Consider the following 20,858-nt stretch of genomic DNA (forward strand, 5'->3'; position numbering starts at 1 on the left):
GCTTGAAGGTCAGATTCGCGGAAAGAACACTTTTCTGGGTTTCTAGAGCAGTAGAGCTCTCGCTTAAAAACAACTATCATTCTAAGTTGCTTCATTATTTTTCATCATCTGCGCAGAACAACAAAATACTACTACAGCTACGGCACCGCGGTGCTTCAACCGGTATTGAAATCTGAATGAATTCTTATGGTGCCCCATTCTTGGACTTCCGCATTGCGTGTTGTCGCATTGGGATATACTAGGTGGTTGGTTGGTCAGTCAATCGGTCTGTCAATCTGTCGGTTTATGAGATTTAACGACCTAAAGTTGTTCCGGCTATGATGTACACTGTAGTAGAAGGCTTCTCTTTGCAAATAAACCACCCGAGGCACTGTTCCCTAACGAGGGAGCCTTCATACACACACGCCTCCCACCCGGTTCTAGGGTGGTGTCAGCCATTGAAAGAGACGCCCGCAAGTTTTGACGGTCACCGTTGTTGCCAGCTTCCCCTGTCGCCATTTTTGATTCTCAACTCAACCGGCTCAACAAGTTCAACGTCAGTGTTCATATGGTGGCAGGTTGACTCTACGCACGCGGCGTTAGTTATGTAGCACTGCGGCGACCATCGAAACAGTGGTTACACGAGCTCTACCTCTTTTACTTCGACGAGTGTAACTTGGCGCCGTAAATTCTACGTTCTTTGTAGTGCACGTCAATGTTTGCTAGCACTGCCTCACCGGCTGCTCGCAGCGAAGAAGGCATTGTTGCGTTCACAATGTTGGAACAAAAGCCAGAATGGAGTGAGAATCACTCGCTTCCCGTCCAGCCCAGCGCGAAAGAGACGTCGGCTTGCCTAAATCAAGTGAGAACGCGGTGAGAGGTGATGCCGTCGTCGAATGTGGTGAGTACTACATGTGTTTTGCGATGCTGTCTGTATGGCAGTTACATAGGGACGTAATTTGTATGCTATACGATTGACGCACGTACTGAAAGCTGCCACGCATCGATTACAGCTTTTCAAGTACAGATTTCTGCTAAACACACGTGCTTCTACTTTTCCCAAGCAAAATTGATTGATGATTAATATGTGGGGTTTAACGTCCCAAAACTACCCTATGATTATGAGAGACGCTGTAGTGGACGGCTACGGGAATTTCGACCACCTGAAGTTCCTTAACGTACACTCAAATCTGAGTACACGGGCTTACAGCATTTTCACCTCCATCGAAAATGCAGCCGCCGCCGTGGGGATTCGACCCCGCGACCTGCGGGTCAGCAGCCGAGTACCTTAGCCACCAGACCACCGTGGTGGGATTTTCACAAGCAAAATGGTGTGAATGTGCCTTTTAACACTACAGCGCTAAAGAGCTCGTTTCGCAGAAATTCCGGCGTCGGCGTCGTTAGTTGTGAGCGGAAAATTATCTTTGCATGACCGAAAAATCGAGAAAGATGCAAATAATAAAAATAATTAAAATGCTGAGTCATAGTTGGGATCAAAACCGGGTCGTTTTCGTGACAATCGGGGGTTCTGCGACGCAGCCACGCCTCGTCTTGTGAATGCAGTGAAAGTAACTTTATCTGCTTAGAAGTGCAGTGAAAGCAACTTTCATGCTTTACAAACACGCACGAGCTGTAGGCATGCATCACAGTGCAACATGAAATATTGCCTTAATAATGCGTGGTACAAGCGTGCACTGCCATTGAGCTCCAGAACATGTGATCATCATAATGACTTCATAATTTATTGATGTTTTATTTATTTAAAGAATCCTTACAGGCCTCGTTAGAGGCAGTGAGTAAATGGGGAATCACAAAAATAAATGATCATACATAATGAATACATATCGTACAGGATGAAATGAATAAATGTACGCACATAGGTTCACAAACACATTAAAATGTTGGCTAACCACGAGAACAAGGCTCTGCTGCACGGACTTCCAGCCTCCACCGAAAGGAGACTTCACTTGTTATTGGCAAGGAGCTTGAGGGTATGTCTGGGTTTACCACGGTCAACTTCCAGTGCTTTAGTGTATGCGGAGGCTCGAGAGCCACCTTTGGCAGTACTCCGAACTAAAGAAACATCTCGAAATTTATTTAGAATTTTCTCGCAACATTAAAGTCATTTTTTATCTGGTGCACTAACACAAAGGACGGCAACGAGACTACAGGATACTATATCATCATTTCAAGCAGTAGTACCAGAATTTAAACAATGGAAACCTTCAAACCACCTTGGACGCTGCCACTTCTCAACGTTATCCGTGAAATGGACGGCATAGAGAAGAAAGCAGACATGGCACCTCTAGTAGCGGCACAGTTGGTACTTCATCAGCTTCATGTAATGCATAATGAAAAAACGAAGATATATACAGACGGATCATGCACAGAAGAAGCGTCAGCCTGTGCGGTCTTTATACACGAAATTCAGAAAAAGAAGATGTACAAATTATCGCACACATCTTCATCGACGACAGCACAATTCGTGGCTATCTTTGAAGCAGTTAAGCTTATCTGCGAGAATCCTGAGCCACGAAAATGGGTGATATGCACTGATAGCAAACCTGCTCTTCAGCTAATCAGAAATGTGAGATCACCTTACAAAAATGGTGAAATAGCACAATGTATCGCAGAAACTGTGGAATATGCCTCATCGCAGGGTCACAACATCGTATTCCAATGGATACCCAGCCACATTGGAATAAATGGAAATGAAGATGCTGATAGTCTCGCGAAGAAAACATTGAAGGAAGGACGGGACTGCACAATCCCTATGTCTGGGGCGGATATTCGACATTTTATATCGCAAGGAGCTAACCATTGTTTGATGGAGAAGTGGTTCGAGAGCCCTAAATCAAAGGAAACGGTACTTTATGAATTTTAACCACACAGAAAAGTTTCCATAGCGACAGACCTCCCACGACACCTAGAGACATTGATCCACCGACTTAGATTGGAAGTAGCATACACAAACAGCTTCCTGCACAAGATACATCGATCCAACTCACCGGAATTCCATTGTGGTCATGCAGAAGAAAATGTTCGCCATATTCTTTTGCAGTGCGTTAAATATGCGAATGAAAGAGAAAAATTTAAGAACAAATTAGCAAGTTTGGACAGACGGCCCCTTACAATAACGAAACTACTTGGACCATGGCCGGAGATGCATCCCCAGAAAAAGCCATAATCTTCCTGAAAGACTTTTTAGTGGAGACCGGACTGGACAAGCGCCTATGACTGACAGCCAGAGATGGGTATTATATAAAATGTGGTCATGTATATACTGACATTAGATAAGTAAGGTGTGCATGTAAGTAGTCTTATGACTGTGTGAACTGAGCGAAGAAAACTGTGTATTGGCATGATATTTGAACTGGTTTCAGTGTGCTATTATGTTTTTCTTCTTTTCCGTATTGTTAATTTTTGGGTACTGTTCTGTATTATTATTTTATTTTTCGCTGCAGAACTTTGTGATATGGAGTAGCCGAGGCAATAGGCACCTCAACCTCTCCACAGCAAAACAGTTAAAACAGAACAGAAGGAGCAAAAGAGTAGTTGGTTCAATGCACAAACAATTAAACTAGATTCTAGATAACACGAAATTGATACATTTTGTAAAATGCACAGGCAATTCAAAGTAAGGTAAAAACATAACAGTACAAGACATGAGCGAAAAGAATAACTTATAAATATGAACTAATAAAACAAACATAATCAGAGCCAGTCACCCACTACAAAAGGAACACACGCTACTGTTACCCTTAAGGCAGCGTTGTGGGCAAGTTCAAAAGATTTCATTTTCAAAAAGATTTCCAAAAGATTTCATTTCGCGTTCAATTCTGAAAGGCGAAGCTTAAGGGCCCCCAATTTTTCGGTGTATAGAGACCAAAATCGTTTGATGCAACTTGCTTTTCTTTAAGAGGTTCTCAGTCATGCAATGAGGACCACATGAAATATTTATTAGGAGGTGACATTTGTGTAAGTGTGTATTCATTTTTGCCCTTAATTTTAGCGTATGGTTTTTAAATACATCTGCATTGACACAGATATGGCTAAAGTGGCTTATTGGTGATTTAAGACGACAAGGCATGTCAGATAGCACAGGAAAACAATTTTCCATAACATAAAAATTCATTTATTATTTCATGTGCAGCATAAGTTCTGAAGTTGCACTTTATTGAACTATAATTGAATATTTAATATCTTCATGCATGCGGTGATGTAGATGGCACCTGCGTTGCACTGACTACGTCTGAATTTATATCTTAAAGCTGCTGTACTTCTAAAGCGCTAAGAATAAGGTATAGATCTTGTAAGCTTATTCTTGAAAAAAAAGCACCACAAATGAACGCAAAGATTGCAAATATGCTATTTCAGAGCTGTCATCTATGTTCATGTATCCTTTCACGGCTTCTGAACTGAATTTCTCGTCTTTGGACTTCTGAGCTCTTTAATTCGCTGACTTTACATGTAATGTTCAAAATAATCTATAGTAATCAAGGCTGTGTACAGCCCTAGCATATTTGGCCACTGGCTGGCACGCTCGAAAATGCCCCGTGCCAGAGGGCGCAATGCCCTGTTAACAGAAACAATGAAATACTAAAATTATCTCCGAAGTTAGATTGTGTTGAACGAAAGCTTCGGTTTTCACTGAGAAACCTTTACACAAAGCTTTTTGCGTCATACTATCTTGAACCTCCAAAGGAGCCATATTATTTTATATGACTGCGCAAAATAATAATAATAATAATAATAATAATAATAATAATAATAATAATAATAATAATAATAATAATAATAATAATAATAATAATAATAATAATAATAATAATAATAATAATAATAATAAGGGCTTCTATTTTACACAGCTGTGTAAAATATAAGCCCTTTCTTAGAAGAACCGAAGCGTCCTGCGACGACAACATGCATTTTACCTGCATGCACGCTCACACAGTGCTAAGAAAGCGAACATTTTGGACGGTATGGCCATGAAAGCAAAGGCGAGCAGCTTACGGCGAAACACGACCTCGTCATGTGTGATTACATAACGCGCGTATATGCGAGAAATCCCCCGTGAAACGGCCGCGAAGGCCCACGGCATTGCACTCACCACGTTGAAAATGCCGGTCGTGATGTTTTCGAGAGTTCTGTATGCATCGCTATAGCTGTGCATGCTAACCACATTTTTCACGGACATATCATGGCCGCCGACTCGCAACTGAGAATCACCATGGCGGCCCGCCAAATTTAGCGGCTACTATGAATGGCAACAGAGCTTCCCGCTAAATCTGGCGGCTACTTGCGGCAGCACTGTTGAAGATGTCACCGCCAAGGCTGAGAAGCGTGTCTGTATGAAAACTCCCTAACGTTCTATAGCATTCCGCGGTGCATGGGCCTCCATCACCTCTATCGAATGAAGGCGAAATTCCATCGAATGGAATTTCGCCTCCATCAAAATGTGATCGCCACGCTTGGAATCAAACCTGCGTCATTCGCGTCTATGAATCAAAGCGAGCCACTTAGCGGAACGTATTGCGTTGTTAATAATGATGTACAAATTTAATTTGAAATTGTGGCACCGCCGCAGTAATCTAGTGGCTAAGGTACTCGGCTGCTCACCCGCAGGTCGCGGGATTGAATCCCGGCTGCGGCGGCTGCATTTCCGATGGAGGCGGAAATGTAGGTTTGTGTGCTCAGATTTGGGTGCACGTTAAAGAACCCCAGGTGGTCAAAATTTCCGGAGCCCTCCACTGCGGCGTCTCTCATAATCAAATCGTGGCTTTGGGACGTTAAACACCACAAATCAATGAATCAATCAATCAATTTGAAATTGTGTCGTTCATTTTGGTTACTGGCTGACATTCGTTTGTTTTTTGTGCATAGGCCAAAAGCAGTTCGTTTGCCAACTTCCATGCCAGCTTTCATTCCATTACGGCATAAGCCAAAATGACAAAGCTTTTCGTTTGGAACAACTTCGATTCATTGACCAGCCGCTTTCACTGTAGTAATATACCCGCCATAAAAAATGTAGGACATCTCTTTTTTTTTCCACTACCCTTGCACGCAAACTGCTTTGTGAATAAGGGCCTTGATAATGCTCTAAGCCTGCCAACTGATTATATCGTAAGGATTAGTCTAAGGATGATTCTATGGCGCAGTTATATTCCTTCTCACATTCTGCGAGTGATCTGATTGGTTATAATCAGAATCGGCTCACCGTGAAGGATGAATAACAAGAAAGGAGTGAAATCCTACCGACCCTGATATCCATAGTGGCGCTGTGTGGCGTATACTTGTATCAGATAGAGGAGGAGGATGTATTGGCGGCATGCTGATCTAATCTTACAAGACTCGCCGGGAATCGCTCCTTCCGAATGGGCCCCTTTAGGTTAGTTCTTGACAGCGCGAAAATTATGAGGTGCGTCGTTCGTGTGTAACATAATCAAAAGCAAGACACGACGGTCTTTAGACAAAAAAAAATACACATAGGCAAATAAGCAAGCCCGCACCTTGCGCACGTTGTCAACGCCAATCGGATAAATTCAGGCAGACGAGCCTCGGGAATATCGGTTTTTGTTTTCTGTTCTTCTTTTAAGCGCCATGGCTGATATTTTACTCAGCCGTATTTTTTCGCGGTTACAGAAAAAAGCTATGAAGGGCGATGAATAGGCATAAATAGTTTGCTCTTTCGCAAGGCTGCGGGGTTCACGACTCTTAAGCGAATGTTATGCATAAACGTTCCGTTCATCTAACATAAAGGTATGTCATGCATTGTACCCCAATGCGCACCAATAAAAAGTGTGTGTGTGTGTGTGTGTGTGTGTGTGTGTGTGTGTGTGTGTGTGTGTGTGTCTGTGTGTGTGCATACATGTTTGTGTGTGCGTATGTGTTAAAATACTCTGTATGGTGAATAAAAATTCTGAAACACTTGTGGCAGTGAATGTCACTGAAGTAGCAGTGCCAACTCATTGTAGACATCGTGATACATATCTTATTGTAACAGCCACTTTCATATAGTTAAGTGCATTGTGCAGCTTCAAGTGTCAGTTAAGAAGAAAAAGCTGTCGATGCTCGTCGTCTATCGATACAATGTTAGCTCTCAAAAGACCTTTGAATCATATTCTTTTTTTTTTCTGTATGTCCCCCAGCAATGCTCCCACCAAATACGCATGCCAATAATATATTGTGTTTAACGCCCCAAAACAATTATATTATTATGGTGGATGCAATAGTAGAGGGCTCTGAGAATTTAGAACACTTGAAACCTTATAACGTTCCCCTAATTGTTTCCATGAAATTCACAATGATATACCCTAATGACGAGCACGCGGACTACCTGTTGTCAAACATTATAAAGAAGTCTTGCATTTCCGTATCATCACTCCAAGATAGCAGCATCATAACCATTGGTGGGCGCATACGTACTCCTTCAATTGCGTAATATACAGTTTTAAGTCAGTTTTACCTCTTACAGTTTCCCTGTCGCGCGAAGACACGTTTTCGTCAATGTCTCTTTTCAATAAACAATGATTTTTTTTTTTGCGTCAACATGCGCGAGATCAAGTGACTGCTGCTCCTCGGAACGACCCTCTCTCGCTGCTAACTAGCACTTATAGTTTACCGTGCTGTGACCGAGCCGCATGGCCACTTACGTGAAATGACATCCGTGAAAAGTTCCTTAAACGTCCTAAGCGTTAAATGCGTGGTTGATATGGCCCGATGTGTGTAATCACTACGCCAATCACTATACGCTATCGTCTGCTAGCGATTCCTGTGGATCAATGACACTTTGCTATTGAAAAATAAGCAATTAAAATGACCCCACGCGATTGCAGTTTGCTTTGTTTTAGTGGCTAAATCAACCGATGTGAACTCTCACTAGGTTTTTTTTTATTATTATGAGTATTAGTTAGCTGTCTTGTACGAACAGTACTGTAAATAAGTTATATAACCTAGAAACAAAATATCGGTTGATTCATTATATGTGCCCCGCTGTGGTGGTCTAGTGGCTAAGGTACTCGGCTGCTGACCCGCAGGTCGCGGGATCGAATCCCGGCTGCGGCGGCTGCATTTCCGATGGAGGCGAAAATGTTGTAGGCCCGTGTGCTCAGATTTGGGTGCACGTAACGAACCCCAGGTGGTCAAAATTTCCGGAGCCCTCCACTATGGCGTCTCTCATAATCATATGGTGGTTTTGAGACATTAAACCACACATATCAATCAATCATTATATGTAGGGTTTAACGCCCCAAGACCACCATTTTATTATGAGAGACGCCATATTAAGTGAAGGGCTCCGGAAAAGAAAATGTTTATATAAGACGGGACAAGCATTTTGGGTGCAAGTACTTCTTTTCAGTTGCTGCGATATAAGTCATGTATCAAATCGCAGCAGCTGTGCTGTATAAATGTAGAAAAACAACGAACCATTCCAACCGATGCATCCTGGGGGTATTGTGTTGCCAGGACTAGTGATTCATAGGTAGATCATTAATACTGTCCGCAGGCTATACTATACATCCGGCCAAAAGTAAAATATACTGACTTTTCTTCATAGTCTATGACAATAATTTTGGCACGGTTAAGTGAATGTAGAAATCAGACGATAATGATGAACATCACAATTGGCTATCACCTCTTGCAAACCGTTTAATCGCGCGTACTTTTTTTATCATTTAAATATGAACACTGACTCTATATTGCTCAGATTTACTCATTTTGTGGTTTGAATTAGTATGATTTTATAATGGCTTTCCCGCGAAGGGAAAATTAATTTCGCGATGCACGATGCAAACTGTATAAGCTCAGATTACCCAAAAGCGTCGATGTAAAGTGTATAAGCTTAGATTACCCAAAAGCATCTTTTAAAGTCAATCTCTTTTTTGTGTAGCTTTAACACGTCGTAGTGTTCTTTATTACAGCAAAAAAGCTTCAATTAGAACTTTTTAACGGAGGCGTGTTGTCAACCATCAGTTCTAGCGGATAAAATAAAGTGCGCGAAATATTGCTGGCTCTATACACAGACAAGTCAATCGGTCAACTATAATAAATGACGCAACGTGTGCAACGCAGGAGAAAGTAAACTATATGTGGAGACACGCTGGTTTGTGGTTAAGGAAGTCACTCATTTTTGTAACCCGGAATAGTGACCCACAGGTTTCGGGATTAAATCCCGGCTGTGGCAGCTGCATTTTTGATAGAGGGGAAAATTAAATTTAGTAGGCCCGTGTGCTCAGATTCGGGTGCACGTTAAAGAAGACCAGGTGGTCGAAATTACGAGAGCCCTCCACTACGGCGTCTTTCATAATCATATGGTGGTTTTGGGACCTTAAATCATACATATAAATCAATCAATCAATCAATCAATCAATTATTTCTGTAACGCAGCAAAGGGGCACGGTGCCAAGTGAAGACAGGAAAGGTGGCGGCTTGATCAATTAGGTGTCGGATCTACCCCTTCATGAGCCTATGACGTGATGTCTTGTTCAGTCGACCTAATCGGTGAAACACACTCATACCAAACGGGCCTCATTCATCAGCGCCTGAAATTATGAAATTAAGTGTGCATTCTACGGTAGTTCTTTTCCTTGTTCGGCTGACTGTGCATAATTCTTGTGGGCAATCTGATAGCGATCGACCCACAATTCCCTCTTGTGACTTGAACTGCATGTTTATCACCTGACTGCTTCATCTTTACTGGTACGCAAGTACACCGAAGGTGGATGTGGCGATTATGAACAGAACGTACTACCGTGAGCAATATGAGCTCGAACACGCGGACGCGTGGCAAATGGCCTCGAAACCGAGATAACGTGGTACGTGGACAGCGCTGCCGAAACCGGAGAGGAGAGACGGGCGCTCTCTCGCTGACTGCTGGCCCTTTTGCATGATCGCAGCTGTGATCGCGTCCTATCATCCGCTAGCAATGATAACGCGAAAAGAAAATACACCAACAACAGAATAACTGAAAGGTGTTTATCACAGTGCTCAGGAAACACCACCTAGACGTAATAAAAGCATTACCTATGCATCAAGGCAGGCTACGTCGCAGACGATATCGTTGGAGCTGTATAGACTGATTGGTTGTGGCTGTGCGCGTTGATGTGAAGTCATATCACCACTAGGAGCTGATGACATGCTGTCACAGAACGAGCGCTAAACAAGAGCGCGCCGCCAAATCCTTGCGACAACGGGCGGCAGAAACGCCGCGAGGTAAAAAGAAAAAAAAAAGAAAGCAAACATCCAGGGCTCCCGGGCGCGCGCTCTCCCCGCAGAAGCACGGCTTCGCAGACGATCCTCCTCACCCCACATCGGCGGCCCAGCAAGACCGCGATTTTTCTAGAACGAAGGAGGCGGGGTCAGACCGAGTGAATCATCCTCAGGAGAGGGCAGTCCAACCGTCTTGTGCCTCTCCCCAGCCTTCGCTGCGTATCGCGCCGACGAAATGACGAGAAACATCTGGAAAGTCGCGCGCAAGGTATTTAACCGAGCAGCCGAGACGAGAAATCAGGAGGTGACGGAAGTTAACGCCAGAGCGCGTAGGGATTCCGCCGTGGAGTCGGCGAAGGTTCTGCCCGTAGTGACGGAACAGGAGGAGACGGAAGTGAGCGCCAGAGTGCGTAGAGAGTCCGCCGTGTAGTCGGCGAAGTTTGTGGTCCGTAGGGACGGCTCGAGCTACAGGCAAGAGTGTGTGTGTTTACCGCTATCGAGCGAAGACCCGTGGCAACCGCTGCGAGTGTGAAGCCGACGTGTTCCGGCGAAGAAGTTGAAGTTTGAAGAGTGGCCAATTGAAGACGGGAGGTTTCCTGGAAGAGAACTTCGAGAGCTGCGGAACGACAACAACGCTGGACTTTGAGTGAGTGATTCTCGGAAGAGTATCATTCAGACTTTTGTTCCAAGGACTTTGGACTGAATAGGTTTTATATCTCTTTAGTCTTTAAGGGTCTTGGTTGTTCAGTGCATGCGACTGCGTTGTAGCGCGTATTTTTGTCTGTGACCGTTGTTTCAAGTGTGGTTGATTGTACTGTGTAGTACATTGTCTGTTTGGTGACGTATTGTATGTAACTATTGTGGAGTGTGCATACGTGTGTATTGTTTTTGATCTGCCGTTAATGAGAATATAATTTTGTTTGTTTATCAACTCTCGGCTCTGTCTTGTTCTTTGGACCACAGCCGGCGTCCGCTGGCGCACCAATAAGGACCACTTCTAAATTGTCCACGCTTTCGTGGTGCGGTTCGGGGGGCCGATACTTCGGCTCTTGGAATTAGCCCGGCGATCGCCTCCCTAATAAACGGGACATGTGTGACAATTAATCTGGCGTCCGCGATACAGGACCTTTTGGTGCACAGTGTGTCCAAAGCAGTGAGAAAGAGCCTCGAGTTGTTGATAGTGCTATCGGAACGATTTTGTGTGTTGTTCAGTGTTCTCGTTAACGAGTGCAGGGGAGTGTTCCGATAGACTGATTTAGGCAGATACTTTTTGCACGCGGCAAGGTTTTATTTGCGAGTTGCGAGACACAATGGATCTCGAAAAGTTAGTTGCGCTTGGTGAGAAGATGGGTCTTTCTGGCGCCGAACTACGGAAGTGGGTAAGCCAGAAGGAGAAAGAGGCGGTGGAGAGAGAGAGGTTGGCAGCGGAGAGAGCCAAGGAAGAAAAAGCCGCTGAGTTAGAACGAGAGAGGTTGGCAGCTGAGAGGGCCAAGGAAGAAAAAGCAGCTGAGTTGGAACGAGAGAGGTTGGCAGCTGAAAAGGCGAAGGAAGAAAGAGAGCAACAATTGAAGTTGGAGTTAGAGAGAGAAAAGCTTGCAGCTGAAAGGGCGAAAGAAGAAAGAGAGCAGCAATTGAAGTTGGAGCTGGAGCGAGAAAAGTTGGCAGCCGAAAGGGCGAGAGAAGAAAGAGAGGCAAAAGAGCGCCAGCTGAAAGAAGAAAGAGAGGAAAGGGAGCGGCAGCGGCAGCACGAGATGGAACTCGAGCGGCTCCGTTTGCAACAGCGAAGTGAAACTCCCGTCCAAGCTAGAGTTGAAAGCAGCGAACGGGAAGATCACGGCTTCCGCTTGAACCCAAGCAAGCTGCTCGTAGCGTTTGATGAAAGGAAGGACGACCTAGACGCGTACCTCCACCGATTTGAGACGATTGCGAGGAGCCAGAATTGGCCTGAACAGCAATGGGCAACTGCTTTGAGTACCTGCTTGAGTGGTGAAGCGCTCAGTGTGTACGGTAGGCTGACGCCGACTGATGCAGCCAACTACGCAAAGGTGAAAGCTGCTTTGCTGAAGCGATTTAGATTTACCGTGGAAGGATTCCGGGACAGATTTCGGACAGGAAAGCCAGCTGATGGTGAGACAGCTACGCAGTATGCCGCCCGACTTTGCCATTATTTCGACAGATGGATTGAACTTTCAGGGACAGCACAGGAGTACGATGAACTTAGAGAGCTGCTAATTAAAGAACAATTTCTTACTAGTTGCCACCCAAGCCTGTCGCTGTACTTGAAAGAGAGGAGAGCTAAGTCACTTGAAGACATGCTTGAATTAGCTGATCAATTTTTGGAAGCGCAAGGTGGCACTAATTTGGCCAAGGTCAAGAAGGATTGTCCCGATGATTCAAAGAAATTGGCTCCCGAAGAAAAGAAGCGTGCACCAGAGAGCATTCTGCGATGTTTTCTGTGCAGCCGAGTGGGTCATCGCGCGAACAACTGTCGAACGATCTTTACGAGCCCTACGGCAGTAAAATGTTTTAAGTGTGGTCAGACTGGGCACAAAGCAGATGCATGTCGGAACGGAGTGAGTCAAACTCACCAGGTATCCTGTGTGCAAGCAGCACCGAAATCTGATAATAATGCCGTCACTGATGGATTCGTAGAGTTGAAGAATGGGGAGAAAATTCCTATTGTGGGGGCTGTAATGTCAAAACAGCCAACCGGTGTTACGAAGGGAATGCCAACGCTTCCTGGAAAGATTGCAGGCAAGAAGATTACGGTTCTAAGAGACACCGGCAGCTCCACGGTTATCGTGAGGAGAAATTTGGTACGGGAAAGAGAGTTGACAGGCAGAACGAAACCGGTTTGCCTAATTGATCGTACGGTTCGGATGCTTCCCGAAGCAGAAATTGACGTTGAAACCCCGTACTTCAGCGGGAAGGTTACTGCTTTATGCATGACGACCCCCCTGTATGACCTTGTCATCGGAAACATCGACGGGGCGCGAGGGCCAAGTGATCCAGAATGTTTGGGAGAAGACCCGAAGATAGAGCCCTCGCCAACACAGCGGCCGCGAGATACAGCGGAGGAACATCCCGTGACGGATCTCACTAGAGCCCAAGGTGAAGCTGCGGCGCAAGAGACAGCGAAGGAGAAGACGATCGTGTCGAATAAGTTCACAGGCCGAGCAACTGGACGTACGTCGGCACGACCTCAACCGACTGACAGTGTAAAGGAGACGGAGTTGGCCAGCCGGGCAAAATGCAGAGGCATTATCAAGCGGGTAAATAAACAGACAGGACCCGTCGAATGTAATGACGCGTTAACGGTGTCGGAAGAGACAACGATGGCTGAGACGACGCCTCAGATATCGTCGTTGGAAAGGGCTCGCCGAAAAGGAACGTGGAAACACAAGAAGAGATCGAGCGAGCACCGCAAAAAGGGGCGCAAGCGCTGTTCGAAGTACTCAAGATAGGTGCTGAGGTGAAATCAGAATGTGTTCGGCAGGGCTGAGTGACATATGTTGTGTTAATGTTCTTGTTATCCTGTGTCTCAAGTGTATGTCGAGTGAGTCAGTGTTCTGGGCGATGGTGTGATGTATAGTGTTGTATAATTGTTGGATAGACAGAACTTTGTACGTTTGTATTGTTTAGAATGTGTGATGAAGTGTTGTAGGCATGTACCTGTGGCTATATTTCATGTGTTGTGGAATTGAACTACAATGTACGATTGTATTGAGTGATATATTGTGAATGTGAAGTGTCATGAGCGACGGATTGTGTTACAGTCTGTGAGAATGTGTGGTGACTGTTCGCGCTCGTTTGTGTGGTTTTGAATATTATGAGATAATATTCTTAAAGTGGGGGGCAGTGTCACAGAACGAGCGCTAAACAAGAGCGCGCCGCCAAATCCTTGCGACAACAGGTGGCAGAAACGCCGCGAGGTAAAAAGAAAAAAAAAAGAAAGCAAACATCCAGGGCTCCCGGGCGCGCGCTCTCCCCGCAGAAGCACGGCTTCGCAGACGATCCTCCTCACCCCACATCGGCGGCCCAGCAAGACCGCGATTTTTCTAGAACGGAGGAGGCGGGGTCAGACCGAGTGAATCATCCTCGGGAGAGGGCAGTCGAACCGTCTCGTGCCTCTCCCCAGCCTTCGCTGTGTATCGCGCCGACGAAATGACGAGAAACATCTGGAAAGTCGCGCGCAAGGTATTTAACCGAGCAGCCGAGACGAGAAATCAGGAGGTGACGGAAGTTAACGCCAGAGCGCGTAGGGATTCCGCCGTGGAGTCGGCGAAGGTTCTGCCCGTAGTGACGGAACAGGAGGAGACGGAAGTGAGCGCCAGAGTGCGTAGAGAGTCCGCCGTGTAGTCGGCGAAGTTTGTGGTCCGTAGGGACGGCTCGAGCTACAGGCAAGAGTGTGTGTGTTTACCGCTATCGAGCGAAGACCCGTGGCAACCGCTGCGAGTGTGAAGCCGACGTGTTCCGGCGAAGAAGTTGAAGTTTGAAGAGTGGCCAATTGAAGACGGGAGGTTTCCTGGAAGAGAACTTCGAGAGCTGCGGAACGACAACAACGCTGGACTTTGAGTGAGTGATTCTCGGAAGAGTATCATTCAGACTTTTGTTCCAAGGACTTTGGACTGAATAGGTTTTATATCTCTTTAGTCTTTAAGGGTCTTGGTTGTTCAGTGCATGCGACTGCGTTGTAGCGCGTATTGTTGACTGTGTCCGTTGTTTCAAGTGTGGTTGATTGTACTGTGTAGTACATTGTCTGTTTGGTGACGTATTGTATGTAACTATTGTGGAGTGTGCATACGTGTGTATTGTTTTTGATCTGCCGTTAATGAGAATATAATTTTGTTTGTTTATCAACTCTCGGCTCTGTCTTGTTCTTTGGACCACAGCCGGCGTCCGCTGGCGCACCAATAAGGACCACTTCTAAATTGTCCACGCTTTCGTGGTGCGGTTCGGGGGGCCGATACTTCGGCTCTTGGAATTAGCCCGGCGATCGCCTCCCTAATAAACGGGACATGTGTGACACATGCTATGAGCTACGTTTTGCAGGAACCATGTCGAGGCGGGAGTTTCAACAGCAAGGGGAAGCGAGCCATCGTTTCCACTTTGTTTCCGACAGCAGCCGCTGCGAATCAGGGGATGAAGGGATCGAGACTATTCGCCACGTACTCGCTTGTTCGAGCTCACATTGGTCACGATAGTGCATATTTATGTCGCAGTATTAGGCTTTGTAGTACAATATGCTTTCCTATAAGATTTAGAATAGATAAAGATCGCAGTTCTACTACAAAGACACAGCAAAGAATAGTACTCGGAAAGAGTACACAAAGGTGTGTTCGTCTTTAAACTATAAACTGCGTCTGTTTAACGCTCTCTCCTTTACCGCGGTGATAAATTGGGGGGAATCATGACCCCTGCGAATTACGACAGTCGTGTGCAGACGCAGACTACCGCGAGTTTCATAAACTGCACAAAAGTAAATTATTCTTCGTTCCATGCGGGCTGCTGGTTCAAGACGAAAGGAGGTCGCCAATGCACGAGATCTGAGGGGTATTGTAAAAGAACTTGTTGTTGGGCTAGTTGGTAGAACAAGAACACTTGAAAAAAAAAACTACAGTTTTAGCGCAAACACATGACACATTCACGCACACTCACGTGCGTTCACGCACATTCACGGGCGTTTTTGATGTGTGTGTGTGTGTGTGTGTGTGTGTGTGTGTGTGTGTGTGTGTGTGTGTGTGTGTGTGTGTGTGTGTGTGTGTGTGTGTGTGTGTGTGTGTGTGTGTGTGTGTGTGTGTGTGTGTGTGTGTGTGTGTGTGTGTGTGTGTGTGTGTGTGTGTGTGTGTGTGTGTGTGTGTGTGTGTGTGTGTGTGTGTGTGTGTGTGTGTGTGTGTGTGTGTGTGTCACTTGATAAAGGGCGCGGCGAAGAAAAACTGTGCTAGCCCCCCCCCCCCCCATCTTCTGGACCGCATTCCTTACCAGCCAATTACAGATTTGCATTTAATATAAACGCGTATTTTGTGGCTAAAATGAAGTTTTTCATATTTTGACCACAACAATAATGGAGTAACTTTGTGTGACCCGCCTCAAGAGCGCCCTGCGATGCACATAGCGCGCCGTGTGATCGTTGCCTAACACACCCCATTCCTTACCTCGGGAAAACGGGAACTGTATACGCCTCGGCACTCGATGATAAGAGGGAATTCTTCGGTCGAAAGAGTATCCGCAAGGTTATAGAATTGTGGTAAATCGATCGCATCGGTGTTCATATCATCGTGGTTTTTTCGCTCACAGTACACAGCGCCTCAACGACAGCAACAACCGCATAATCAAGCTTATTATAGTTCGGCTTCAGGTAATCTCGAGCCATCGTTTAACGCATTAATAGATTTCTGTGTTTACTCCTGTAAATTAACCCGATTCAAATGTTTTAATTAATTTCTTGCCCTGCAAAATACACGTGATTGGTTTCGAAACGAGCGGGAACATGTTTACCGTGTACCCTTCAGACACCACTACGCTGTCTTTGAACTGGAGTGAGCGAGTGAAAACAGTATGAATTTCCGGCAATATTGGGCTAGGTACGACATTTACTCTTTCATGTGATCTCACCCTGAAGTTGTTGCTTTTGCTGCGAATGCAGATTTCATGCACTCATGACAACATTGTGCACTGGTGAGGCATATATTTCCTGTGACACGTTTATGAACAACAAAAAAGCCGACTTTATAGCTACTTCAGTTCTTTAAAGATAATGATTACCCTTTATGGGTTCGTTTCGTCATTTTCCTGAGGACATTGCAGTAGTGGGGGTGAAACATTTAAACGTAACATGAAGTCAATACGAGAAAAGAACACACGCAGAGCAGAGTTTTTTTTTTCTTCTTGATTGTACACAAATGCAGGGTCCAGTGGTTGACTCACTAATCACTGCGCTATGTCAGTTTGACAATATATGTTTGCTTGTATTTAAATTTTCCTGTTACGATAGATATTAGACTCCCGAGAGTCCCATACACCTCATGAAGAAGCCATGTGTTCATTATGACATTTCATCTCCAATGCTGGGGAGCGAGAGAAGCAACCGTGTTCTATATAATCAGAAGACGGCAACAGGTCAGTGCCTATATTCAGCCCGATAGGTTTGGAGAAACCATCGCTAACGTTTATACAACGTGCGACTCGGCGCGCCACCCAGCCAAGGATATTCGTAATCGCGTTTCCAGCAATTACGAACTGGGCACCCGTGCGGGAACGTCTAAGTGTGTCGATCGGGTCGTGCCTGCAAGGCGGGCGAGATTCCTGCAGAATAAGACGTGCTTAGCGTTCTTGATGTCGCTACTATCGTTCATTCTAGAGGCACGTGTTTCTCTAAGACGCATGAAAACATCCATTGAACGACGTAGAATTCACGCTAACAGGATACGTTTCCACGCTTTACTAACAGCGCTGTTGTCGTCGCTTGTTCATCTTGCGATCCGTCACGTTTCAAGCTGTTTCCCCTTCCTTTTGCCCCTAGCACCACAGATGAATGTCTAAAACTGTACGTACTATGTATGTATGTATGTATGTATGTATGTATGTATGTATGTATGTATGTATGTATGTATGTATGTATGTATGTATGTATGTATGTATGTATGTATGTATGTATGTATGTATGTATGTATGTATGTATGTATGTATGTATGTATGTATGTATGTATGTATGTATGTATGTATGTATGTATGTATGTATGTATGTATGTATGTATGTATGTATGTATGTATGTATGTATGTATGTATGTATGTATGTATGTATGTACTCTGCATGTATGCATGGGGAGATTTTTTTTTTCGAAATGCGCTAAACCCCGAACCGAAACTAGCTCAAATAAGGCTGCATTCGCTCAGACATGCTCTCAGCTTCCCTCTAAAACAGAAAATAATAAAATACCAGTTATAAATAATAATATGTTATTAGTGTTTTAGAAGATAGCTGATAGTAAGTATGGGCCAACAGGGACTTGTTTGAGCTACTTTCCGTTATGGATTTTGCATTTTCTTAAAAAAAAGCTGCTTATATGTATGTATATGCAAACTGATCCTACTCAAAGAAACAAACGTGCCTCAACATACGATCTGAGCAATTTGAGATGCTTTTGAGCGAAACGCCCATTCATCTATGGTGCTTCTATTCGATTTACGTAATGTTCGATGGAGCAACGAACGGCAGGGCGCGGATGCATCGGGGATTTGGAGATCACAAAGAACGCCCTCACATCTAGCTTACTCCACAGATTAGTATGAGTGATATTCGAGCCTGTGAGTGATCTTTAAAGGGTGCAAGCGCGCATAAGGAAAATTTTAAACATTGCGCTCGAAACCAGGGATCATGAGGCAAGCTGTATAGGAGGTGAATCCATGTTAATTTTGACCATCCGGTGTCCTTTAACGTGCAACAGTGTATGTTTATTAACCAGCTTGTGTTTTACTCTTGCCTTTATTCATTTGTTTTTACTGTGGGAACAGCAGGCTCCTACTTTAACGCGTTCATATCTTAAGCGAACGCATAATAGGCCACTGTATTTCTTATAAGCTAGAATGTCTAAACACTCTCGAAAACTTTGGAATATTTATGATAATGAGTTTTTAAAAGAAACGTATGACGCAGTACTGTAGACCTCATCAGTATTTCGCCATGCACTTAGCACTGATACTTACGAAAAAGCTAATAATAGGTTACTTCATACGAAATAAACATTTTTAACTAAACCAAATGTATCATTTAGTATATTGTCATGGGGGTGGGATGTTGACAAAGGCAGCAGTCGGCGTGCTTCTTTGAGAATCAATTCAAGTGTTCGCGTTTGCGTGCTTAAGTCTATCCAATTGTTGTGAAATAATCTGGAATGCTCTCAGACATTCTAGCGCGCTGCAAGGCAGTATCGACACGTGCAATAGGTGAGTAACTTCAAACGTGAAAAATGAGTATGGCAAAATATTAGGCATCTATGAGAACAGAACAAAACAACACAAAAAACTAATGCCAACACCTCTCTCAATTTTTCCTCATCTATTTGCGAACCTTAAACGAAAATTGAAGAGCGGCACAAAATTCAGCTGATGGCACGCGCTCCCCTACCAAGCGTTCTTAGTGAACGCAAAGGCCGAAAAAAGACTCATTACGCCTACTAACACAATAATGAAATTGCACTCACTAAGGGACCATTTTCATACGGTAAATGAAATAGTACAGAGCATCTTCGAAAGTTTGAGAATGTTAGGAGGAAGTCTGTTCAAGAAAGAACACAAAAGCAAGAAAAGTCCAAACAAAAATGCAGTCGACGGTATATGTTCCCATGTTCAACGTCTCATGTCTCACGCGATCATTCCCCCTGTCATTCACAGATCCACAATGTCTATACTACGACACTTCATTTTACCCCTGTAGAAAATTCTAGCATTATATAAGAACGCAAGCACCAAAAAGGCAGTGGAAGGTTTCCTTTGCTCTAATGAGGACTGCCACGTCGTACGTATCAGTGCAAACACCTACGAAGAACTGGCCATAGTACAACTAGCGTGACCGAGGCGCAATACGCATGATGCATTCATCGCAGAAGTGACGTTTTAATAACTACAAGAACGCAGGTTCTCAAAACCTACGAACTTTCACGGGAAAAATTAGCGCTGCATATGGGCATAGATTGTACTCGCAGTTCAGCTTATCGTATAGGCGGGGTTGCACAGAAGGATATCTCTGTCTACATTGCATTCTCGTTGCCACAACGCACATCTTTAGTTTAGACATGTAAACAATGATATTGTGTGTACCTTGCATACTCAGTAACCACGGTTATAAATGTTATTTGAGGCGCTCGCAAACCATTTGACCAATTGCGCAATGATTGGCAACGTGGCCCGACTGCCTCGTATGAACAGGACAACTCGCACTGGCAATACACGGTAAACTGGACGTCGGGCGACGTTGAATGAACGCGATCTACGTCAAGTCCCAGGCTGTTCCGTAGTGATGGGTGACATCGGAGACCGTTCGGTGCCAGTGCGAGCGTCCCTTGGTCTCGGCATGTGAGGAAGACGCAAGGTGGATCGCCACTGCTGCTCAGAGAAAGCGAACCGGACCAACCTGTACTGGAGCGTAGACTTCCAAGTCGCCGCGAAGCTGTGTCGCCGTCGGTCCTCACCGCACGGTCTCTCTGAACGCGTCTGACGCAGAGGATGCCGAGATAGGCTCTGGCAAGCTCTCCGCGAGGAAGGAACCAGTCTGTCCGCAGCCTTGGGTGTCTTGCCATGGGCGATATCTGAACTGCGCATGCACTCGGCTCCCACTTGGCGGCTTTTTTGTTGCTTTCGTAGCTCGCCTGAGCGTGGCTGCATGCTTAGCGCGCGAGGAAGAAATGAGGGAGTGAGAAAGATAGAGAAAGAGAGAAAATAAATGAGCGAAATACGCGTCGGGAGAGCGGTGTGATTAAAGTGTGTGCCGGACTTGTAACAGAGCATGGACAGATGCTCGCAATTTATCACCCGCACATTTGAGGAATTTGATCTGGATGGCTCCACGGCCGATTGCTTCGGCATTGAGATTTAACGCTAAGAAATATCTCGCAAGTATCAAGTTTTCATCATTTGTATTACTTCAGAAAAAAGTTTTCTTTCTTTCTTT

The 20,858-nt window shown here is 44.9% G+C and overlaps 1 protein-coding gene across 1 annotated transcript in view; it reads right to left on the reverse strand.

Annotated features, from left to right (window-relative positions):
- The window catches only part of Tat (Tyrosine aminotransferase), an 88,446-nt gene extending 67,987 nt beyond the window's left edge, over nt 1–20,459 (reverse strand). Inside the window, exon 1 of the mRNA XM_037427550.2 lies at nt 20,322–20,459. The gene's annotated coding sequence lies outside the window, so the exon portion shown is untranslated. The remainder of the gene's footprint in view (nt 1–20,321) is intronic.
- Between the last annotated feature and the right edge of the window lie 399 nt (nt 20,460–20,858).

Source organism: Rhipicephalus microplus, chromosome X, assembly GCF_043290135.1.
Source record: "Rhipicephalus microplus isolate Deutch F79 chromosome X, USDA_Rmic, whole genome shotgun sequence".
In the NCBI taxonomy this organism is placed as follows: Eukaryota; Metazoa; Arthropoda; class Arachnida; order Ixodida; family Ixodidae; genus Rhipicephalus; species Rhipicephalus microplus.